The following is a 10,606-nucleotide window of genomic DNA, read 5'->3' on the forward strand; positions in this document are numbered from 1 at the left end:
AAACATTGCCACTTGCTCCTCTGTATATGCAAAGAATGAGTATGTTTGCCCATGCCAAGTTAAATGAGTAATATTTTTAAGACATCCTATGAATGGGGTGGTCACGTTATATTCTTCAACTATTGATTGATTGTTAGTCACCAAGCACACATATCTAGCATTAACCTCTACAAACATTTCGAACACATTAGGAGAAAGGATCGTCCATTTACAACTATTAACAGAATGCTCTAACAAGCAGGGTTCGTATAATTGGGATTGTTGTCCACACAAAAGGCCGTCAGGGGTTGTCTCGCAAAGATCTAAATTGTATATTTTATTATTATTACTAATATACTTCCCTCGGAATTCCGGTAACTAATATTCTAGATTCTCTTGACTCGAAAAGAGTGTTGGCAGAATTAAAAATTTACACATTATTTCTGGGTCGGTTACATTATAGAATATCAATTTTCCTGCACACCACATATCATACATTAATATTTGTTTTGGATCAGTCTTACAGAACGTGGGTCCTATGGGTTGGGATTTCCATGTTCCACCGGGTGCTTTCTTAATTCTCAAATAGTGGATAAGGGAATTATACAAAGCCTCAGTTCCCCAATGGGTCTTGTCATGTTCTGTTTTCACCAGTTTCCATAATATTCTAAAGGGAACTATTATTCTAGTATCTTTTAATTTCGCCCAACCTGATGATTCAGCTTCTGCTTCCAAATCTTTAATTAATCTAAGATCCTTTTCATCATAATCGACCAAGTCTGGTAGTGGCAAAGCTCTTTCAGGAACCAAACTTAATACCTCACCTTGTTCGGCCGCTCTTTTTGCCTCATAATCTGCCAATTTATTCCCCACTTCCTGAGCAGTGTTAACCTTTTGGTGCCCTTTGCAATGCATAATTGCAACCACCGAAGGCAATTGTACCGCATCCAAAAGTCTTAGAATCACGTCAGCATGCTTAATATGTTTTCCTTGGGCCGTCAGAAGTCCCCGTTCCTTTCAAATAGCTCCATGGGCATGAACGACACCAAAAGCATACTTTGAATCTGTCCAGATATCCACTCGTAATCCTTCAGTAAGCTCTAATGCTCTCACCAAAGCAATTATTTCGGCTCGTTGTGCAGATGTACCCTTAGGGAGTGACTTTGCTTCCACCACTTGGTCTGTGGTGGTCACAGCATACCCCGCCATCCGAGCTCCACCCTTTACAAAACTACTCCTGTCAGTATACCAAGTGTGTTCAGCTTCCTCCAGCGGCTCCTTCTTCAAGTCAGGCCTGCTTGTATACACGGCCTCAATGGTCTCTATGCAGTCATGCACAACAGTTTCCATTTCCTGCTTATCGCTTAGAAAAGAAGTAGGGTTAATGACAGTAGATGTAGTAATTTCCACATCATCTTGTTCCATCAATACTGCTTGATATTTCAAAAATCTTGATGGCGAGAGCCAGTGTCCCCCTTTTTGTTCCAAGACGGAAGTCACAGCATGAGAAGTATACACAACCATCTTTTGCCCCAGAGTAAACTTTCGGGCTTCTTGAATAATTAACACAACAGCACCTACTGCTCGAAGGCATCCTGGCCATCCTTTACTAACTTCATCCAATTGTTTAGAAAAGTAGGCTACTGCTCGTTTATAAGGACCCAGCTTCTGAGCCAGAATTCCCAAAGCCACTCCTTGCCTTTCATACGAAAACAGCCAGAAGGGCTTTGTTATATCAGGCAGGCCCAAAGCTGGAGCCCTCATCAGTTCCAATTTCAATTTTTTAAATGCCCTTCTAGCTTCGTCAGTCCATACTAATTGTGTCTGGCTGTTTTCCAGTAGTTCGTATAATGGCTTAACCATAAGTCCATAATTATAAATCCATAATCGGCACCAACCTGTCATTCCCAAAAAGGTTCGAAGCTCTTTTACCGTGGTTGGTTCTGGAGTCCTGCAAATAGCTTCTTTTCGGTCTTTTCCGAGCTGTCTCTGTCCCTTAGAAATCACAAATCCCAAGTATATTACTTCTTTCTTCAGGATCTGGGCTTTCTGTAATGAGACTCGGTAACCACTTAGTCCAAGAAAATTCAACAAACTCACAGTCCATTCTTTACATTCTTCATTCGTTTCTGTGGCTATCAAGATATCATCCACATATTGCAAAAAATTCCCATTTCCCTGAGGTCTTTCCCAGGCTTCTAATTCTTTAGCTAATTGATTTCCAAAGATTGTGGGGCTGTTTTTAAATCCTTGAGGTAGCACTGTCCAGGTTAGTTGGGTTTTTCGTCCTGAATCAGGGTTTTCCCATTCAAAGCCAAATAAATTGTGGCTTTCAGGGGCCAAGGTGAGGCAAAAGAATGCATCTTTCAGATCTAATACTGTGAACCATTCACAGGTTTCCTTTAAATTAGTCAATAAGGTGTATGGGTTTGCCACTGCCGGGTGTAAATCTCCCACTATCTTATTTATTGCCCGCAGGTCTTGTATTAATTGAGGCTTTTTGACAAGTAGAATAGGAGTGTTATATTCTGAAGAACATTCAATTAATAATCCAAATTTTATAAACTCTTCTATAATGTTTTTCACTCCTCGCCTGTCTTCCAATTTCAGAGGATACTGCTTCACCCTAACAGGTCGTGCTCCCTCTTTGAGTTTAACAACAACCAATTCTGCATTTTTAGCCTTTCCAGGTATCCCTGAGGCCCATACTCCTGGGTATACCTGGTCTTTTATTTCTTGTGGAATTCTTTCTTCCCTAATTTGGGGTTCAGTAAGAGCCAAACTTAAAATTTCCATGTGGTGTTCTTCTGGTATTTTAAATTCAATTCCTCCATTTCTAAATCTTATTTTGGCATTCAGTTGTTCTAATAAGTCCCTTCCCAAAAGTGGTTTAGGAGCCTCAGGCAGGTAGAGGAATTTATGAATCCCTACACTTTTCCCAATTTTGAATTTTAACGGTTTCAGAAAGAACGCCTTCTCAACCTGTCCAGTTGCTCCTACAATATTAACAGTTTGCCTACTCACAGGTAATAAGGTCTGATTCAACACTGAAAACATAGCACCTGTATCTATTAAAAATTCTACAGGTTTCTTTTCTTTCCCTAGCTGAACTTTTACCAAGGGCTCCGCTAGGGAAGATTGCCCTGGTCCCCGTCAATCATCTTCTACATCTGTTACCATCACCGGGTTGCCCAGCCTCGGGCAATCCCTTTTCCAATGCCCCACTTGCTTGCAGCAAACACACTGATCTTTCAGGAGGGGTTGATTTCCCCCAGGTGGGGCACTTACACCGCTTCTCGTGGCCCCCCTCCCTCCAACAGTGTTGTTTCCTGATGGGTTCCGAGGGGGTACCTGGCCCCCTGTGGTGCGTAAGGCAGCCACTGTAGCATTGGCAATTGTTTTGCTCATTACTCTCCCTTTCTGACTATCCCTATTCCGCCACACTTGCCAGGCAGCCTCCAACAATTTCTCTAAATCTCTCATATCTGTCCCTTGCACTTTCTGTGACTTTCTCCTGATATCATCCGCCGACTGTCCCAAAAACAGGAATATCAAATGACCCTTTCCCTCCTGAGAGGTAGGGTCTAAAGGGGTATATTTCTGCATTCCTTCTTTTAATCGGTTCAAAAATTCAGTAGGGGATTCTTTTTTTATCTTGTTTAATTTCATACAATTTAGACCAATTCACTGCTTTTGGGACAGCATTTCTTGTTCCATAAGCAATCCATTCCCTGTACCGCACTAACAAATTCCGGTCTCCCATCTGATTAGGGTCCCAACCGGGATTAGTAATGGGATCCACTGTTCCCGGCAGAGTTCCAGCCAAAACCAGAGCCTGTACCTGGGTTCTAGCCACTCTCACAACCATCTGCTTCTCTGACTCACTAAACACCACATCCAACATTGCATCCACATCCTCCCAATCAGGGTCCTGATTCTTCAACCCCCAACAGCACCAGCATCTCCTTCTCTATCACCTTCTCCTTCTGGTGGAGGCAAGCAATCCTCTACTCTCTCAGTCTGTGAACCAATCTTTAAACATCTTTGCCCAATGCTGCAAGCCGAGCAGCATCTTTTTAGCTTCCTATTTTGCTTATAGTTCTCTTTTTCTATCGCCAAGACCATAGGGTCCTGGGGTGCTAAATTGATTCCGCATTCTTTTTGCCATTCAGGGTGATTTCGCAAAGTGAAAAACATATCTGCATAAACCACTTCATCCCATTTTCCTTCTCGGCGCAGAAATAACATAAGCTGCAACAAAGTGTTGTACTTTAAAGTTCCATTAAAAGGCCATTTTTTCCATCATCTAGCTTGTATAAAGGCCACCACTGGTTACAATATTTAATTAAGGTCTTACGATTTACAGTCCCTCCAGGTGGTCCCCCGATATCTTTCCAGGGCTCTAAAATGCAGCCCAAAGGGCTCTTTTTCAACACTCCGCCTTGTTGGTTCCCCATTCTAAATTTATAGGACACAAGGACAGGGGTCGGGGCACGAACACTACACAAAACTGACAATTACTATCACAGATAAAATAACAACTATTAACTCCCGGGTAACAAATGTCAACTTAGGCTGATGAAAGATTTTCAAATACGCGTATATCAGACATATGTGTGCATCACACACACATATGTAAACTGCAATCAAATACAAATGCACAACCAAATGACCGTACTAACCAAATGATCAATACAAACCATGCAACGTAGTAACCAAGTGATTAATACAAATCATACATGCAATTGTATGCCACCCAGCGGGGTTCTCACGAACCGCGACTTATGAGCAGCTTCAAATGACCGGTCCCAAACCAAAAAGAATGCCTTATTCTTACCAGAGGTCCTTGTCTACCCCCGCGAGGATCCGCTGAATCGGTGAGTCCCTCCAGAGAATTCTCCGGGGGCCGGCCTAGGGAGTCGCCGACTCAGAGGTTCCTGCAAAGTCGGTACTGAGCCCGCGATCGGGACGGTTTTCCGAGATGAATGACTCAATAACAACTAGTTTGTTATTAAGCAGGCATTCTTTAATACAGTGCTGGGCAGCACTGGGGATTTGTCCACCACGAGTGCTCCAACGGGTTAGCAAAGCACCTCAGTTCATATACAGAAAAATCATACATATTCATCAGAATTCTAAAAAGGGCAGTCTTATGTGGATGAGTTCCCGGAATTCATTTGCATAGACCAAGCATGCGCAGTAAAATTAGGGTTAGGGTCTTTTCACCCTCTGGTGGTCGTTCATAGTCTTCCTCACACTGTCCGCTAATTGAACTTCGGGTTTCCGTTGTCCATACATGGTCATGGAATTGGCTCATCCATCCTTTGGCCTCGGAATGTTACAAAAGGGTCAGTTTGAACTAGTTCTTTGGCGCTTATCTTGAAACAAACGTCTCGAGTCCCTGTTATCAATGATATACTCAGGAGGCATAACGAGCTACCTCAAGGCCCATTTGATCTTGCCAGGAAGGGAGTTACACGTCTTGAAACATCCTATTATCAACTCTGCTCAGCAAATAATTAAAACTATGCAAGTAAAGCTTTTATGTATCCAGTAGGGTCTCAGCCAGGGACCGTCAGTGATTTAACCCTTCATTCACGTGTGGGTGCTGTTGAGGGCAGCGCCTCATCTGTGGCAGTCTGTGTGACTGGCCGTGTCAGTGTCCTGTGCGTGTCCGTGCCTGCGCGTCTGTGTGTCTGTGTGTGTGAATCTTTGGGATGCACGCTCAGCTTCGCTACAAGTAATAGCTGCACGCGGAAAAGTGGCAGCTGCATCCCTCAGCCTGGGCAAAGGCTCCAGGTCCCCAGGCACCAGGCTGGGCTCCAGCAGCCAGGCAGAACTCTACTGGGTGCTCCTGGTCTGTACTGGGCTCCAGCGGCATGGCAGGAGGGGTTGCTGGTCCGGAGTGGCTGGAAGTGGTGGCCAGGCTTGACACCCCTTAACAGTGGGGGTCTGTGGGCTGCATGGGGGGAGCTGAATGCTGCTTCCTCCCGAGGGCTTCCAGCTGGGGATGAGACGCCTGCACTGCTTCAGCTGAATCCCTGCCTGGCACAGGGTCCAACCAACAGCTCCCTGTCACTGCCTGCATGTTCTTTTTGTTTCGGCTCAAGAATATCCGTGTCCAGAGGGGAATGTTTACAGCTCCCATAGACGGCCGTGCTGTGGAAGGACAAACCATGCTTTTGGAATCGGTCTCTCTCCACTCTTCAGAGAGGGACAATCGGTGACTAGCGCAGTCAGCTCAAAAGTCCCTTCCCCAAGGGTGACTCTGCTGCCTTTCAGGAGCTGTCAGCCCTGGAGCCCCTGGGACATCTCCAGGGAGCCCAGAAGGGGCAGAGCAAGTGACGCCTTGGGCTGGGCCTCTGCTCCTGAGCTGGGCTGGGCTCCGGAGATGGAGGGAGCTCATAGCAAGCGGGCATTGCTTGCGAGAGACAGCTCTGCCCAGGAGCAGCTCCCCTGCAAAGCGCAGCAGGGCTGAGGGCACTGCCTGCAGGCAGCAAGGGGAGCGGAGCGATACAGAGAGAGGTTAGCGGCAGGACAGCCGAGCTCTCAGGATGGGAGAAATCTTCACAGGTCTTTACATGGTAAGACGCTGGCTGCAGGGCAGTGCACATGAATATCCCGGAGGGCTCTCCAAAATCCGGTACATCCAAGGCATCTGTCTGAACAAGCCTCACAGTTTATCCAGGCTGCTGGAAGACGTGCTGCTGAGCACGGCTTCCCTACTGCATCGTCAGGGGGACAGGCCATGAGAGCTGCCTTCTCCCGGGTACGGCTGATGCGGGGCGTGAAGCTGGCTGTGCACCCAGGGCTGCCCAGGACAGTCCTTCCAAGCAGGGTCCCTACGCCCCGGGGAGCTGTGTGCTGGGGCAGGGGCTCTGCCGCCTGCCAGGGTCAGCACTCAGCCTGCCCGGGGAGCCGCCCGTAGCATTTTGGGGAGCAGCTGTGGCTGGGAAGAGCAAGCCCCGGCAGGGCAGGCTCCTTCTGCTGTGCAGAGGGTGCTGCGTGGGCTGGGGCTGCTCACAGCTCCATATGACCCCCCCGGATATTTCTGAGGGCAGTCTTGAAGAGGAATGTCATTGTTACAAATCTGTAATATAAAAACTCATCTACACATTGTACGTAGGTGAGCAGGCACTTCTTTATTGCAGCGCTGGACGCACAGGGGATCGCTCCACCTAGTGTGCGTGCCTAATTTCTCCGCTACCAACGTTATATACAATCCAAATATACATACTCATCATATTTTCCAAGAAACAATTAACATATTCATACAATTTCCGAGAACTCATTAATATATGTAAATGCTCGTGACGCATGCGCCTTCAGGTACACAGGTGGTCGTCTAAGGTCCTCTGGTGGTCATCCATAGTCTTCCTCGTGGTGTCCTTTAGTTGAACCCAATCTTTGCGCATGCTCGGGTGGGTTGCAAAATCCCATTCTTGGAATCTTCTTAAGTTTTCCCGGGTTTACGGACCAGGCCTACAACTTATCATTCTCTTGACAAGCAAATTCTACCTCTTCACAATGCTACATTGTTCATAGCTAGTTTATGATTAAATCAGAGATAGATCCTACCTAGTTACCCTTATAGAGAATATATATATATAAAAAATTTAATCTTTTTATTAATCCCTTTCTAGATTATACTTTTCTGTCAATTTCCATACCTAGGAATAATCAATGGTTATTTCTATTACTATCTATTGATTGGCATTCTTGATCTTCATATCAAGATGGGAAGGGTAAGGGGATTTCCAAGCAGCATCACTGGTGCATATCAGGTCACACTGTCACAGGACTTAAACAAAACTTTTCTATTCAATTCTTCATCATTCCATCTCGTTACTGTTAGTTCCTCAGTAGGGAACGGCGACTCCCTGGTGAGGTTCCTATGGTTATTGTTTCTAACTTAACAATCCTAACTTATTTATTTCTTAATTAACTTTAACCTTTTCTTTATAATCATATTTTGATTAAAAACATCAGAGTATTTACAACAGTTCCCCCTTTTGAAAGTTTTGAAAATTATTTCAATACTTTCAATTTAATCAGTGAAGCAGATTATATGCTTCAAGTATAGATGTCAAAGGAGTTAAACGGTTCCTCATCCTCCAATTTATAATATATAATATTACTGATAGAACAAGACTTATTAAAATCAATATCAGGAGAACAATGATAGGGTGGCATAACTTATTTAGGATGCCTGCAGCAGTAGGTGACCATCCAAAAAGAGTGTCCCACCATTTATGTTCTGCATCCTTTTCCACCCTCTCTAAAGCACGATGTATCTCTTTCACATTGTGATGTACAGTTATTTAAGTTCTTTGTCCATTTTCCTTGACCTTTTTCAAAATCTTGATTAAATCTTGGTGTTGTAGCAATTGTTTCACTAAAGTGAGATTCATTCCAATGGGTGTAGGCAACAGTTCCTGAATTAATGTATAATTAGATTGCAAGAGCTGGTGAGATGTGGCTGGAGCCAAATGAGAGAAATCACATCCTGTGATTTCAGTGAAATTACAAACACAAAAATTTGAGTGATTCCTAGTATCTATAACTACATCGTCTACAGATATAAAATCACAAGCCGTTCTCAAACATACACATCCCTTACCAATATATGTAATCACTGTCTCGGGGTTTTTGTCAGGGCGAGTCTCAAAATGACAAACATTTTGTTCAGTATCTAAACAGATATCCTGACCTCTCATTGTATTACCTTCACAGATGAACCCTTGTTGTTCTTGTACAATACAAGGTTTCAAATCCACAGTTTGCCATTTCTGTCCTACTTTTTGGGCCCATACTTTATGCTCAAATGGATAGGGTATGGTTCCGTTGTGATTTAATCCTAATGCAATAACAGGGTAAATTGGATACATTGATGCATTATGTATAGTTAATACAAAGGTTGTGGCTGTCCTTGTGATGGGATCGTAGGTAAAGTTTACCAAATTCCACCAGGACTGGAGTTTTCTTTCTAAATCAGTGGCACTATCCCAAATTATGTTTCGAATCTCAGTAGGGAGAGTGCCTTCTTCACCCTCTCTTATGATTGAAGCAGCCACTGATTATGCCCACAGTTGTGCCTGGATGCAACTGAGAGCCAAAGAGAGGTTATCTTGGACCACACCGAGTGCATCTATAGTCAATTCATGGTCTCCCACATTCACCTTTTCCCATTTTGGTAGTAAGTTTGACAACAGCCACTGGTTAGTTCCTAAACCCAACAGGGAAGATTTCAAAGGCCGTTGTAATTTAGACAATCACTAATTGTAGTAGCCAATTTGTCTCCTGACATATTTTGCTAATTTGCCTTTTTAATGTCTGATTTATTTTTTCTGTTTTTCTACTTGATTGAGGCCTCCAGGGGGTATGTAAATTTCAGGTAATTCTAAAAATTTTATTAATATTTTGTATTACTTTTGCAACAAAATGTGGGCCTCTATCAGAAGATAATCCAATAGGTACTTCAAATCTTGGAAATATTTCCTGTAACAATTATTTAATGACTTCCTTTCCTTGATTGGTCCGACAAGTAAAAGCTTCAGGCCATTCTGTAAAAGTATCAACCCTGAATGAAGTGTTAAAGTACTGACGGTCCCTGACTGAGACCCTACTGTGATACATAAAAGCTTTACTTGCATAGTTTTAGTTATTTGCTGAGCAGAGTTGATAATAGGATGTTTCAAGACGTGTAACTCTCTTCCTGACAAGATCAAATGGGCCTTGAGGTAGCTCATTATGCCTCCTGAGTAAATCATTGATAACAGGGACTCGAGACGTTTGTTTCAAGATAAGCGCCAAAGAACTAGTTCAAACTGACCCTTTTGTAACATTCCGAGGCCAAAGGATGGATGAGCCAATTCCATGACCATGTATGGACAAAGGAAGCCCAAAGTTCAACTAGCGGACAGTGTGAGGAAGACTATGAACGACCACCGGAGGGTGAAAAGACCCTAACCCTAATTTTACTGCGCATGCTTGGTCTATGCAAATGAATTCCGGGAACTCATCCACATAAGACTGCCCTTTTTAGAATTCTGATGAATATGTATGATTTTTCTGTATATGAACTGAGGTGCTTTGCTAACCTGTTGGAGCACTCGTGGTGGACAAATCCCCAGTGCTGCCCAGCGCTGTATTAAAGAATGCCTGCTTAATAACAAACTAGTTGTTATTGAGTTATTCATCTCAGAAAACCGTCCCGATCACGGGCTCGGTACCGACTTTGTTGTTTCAGTTTTGGCGACCCAGGTGGGACAATCTCTGTCCGGCTGCAGGAACCTCTGAGTTGGCGACTCCCTAGGCCGGCCCCGGAGAATTCTCTGGAGGGACTCACCGATTCGGTGGATCCTCCCGGGGACAGACACGGACCTCTGGTAAGAATAAGGCATTCTTTTTGGTTTGGGACTGGTCATTTGAAGCTGCTCATAAGTCACGGTTCATGAGAACCCCGCTGGGTGGCATACAATTGTGTGTATGATTTTTATTAATCACTTGGTTACTACGTTGCATGATTTGTATTGTTCATTTGGTTAGTACGGTCATTTGTTTGTGTATTTGTATTTGATTGCAGTTTACATATGTGTGTGTGATGCACACATATGTCTGATATACG

The sequence above is a fragment of the Gavia stellata genome, chromosome 17 (genome assembly GCF_030936135.1).
Source record: "Gavia stellata isolate bGavSte3 chromosome 17, bGavSte3.hap2, whole genome shotgun sequence".
NCBI classification, from domain to species: Eukaryota; Metazoa; Chordata; class Aves; order Gaviiformes; family Gaviidae; genus Gavia; species Gavia stellata.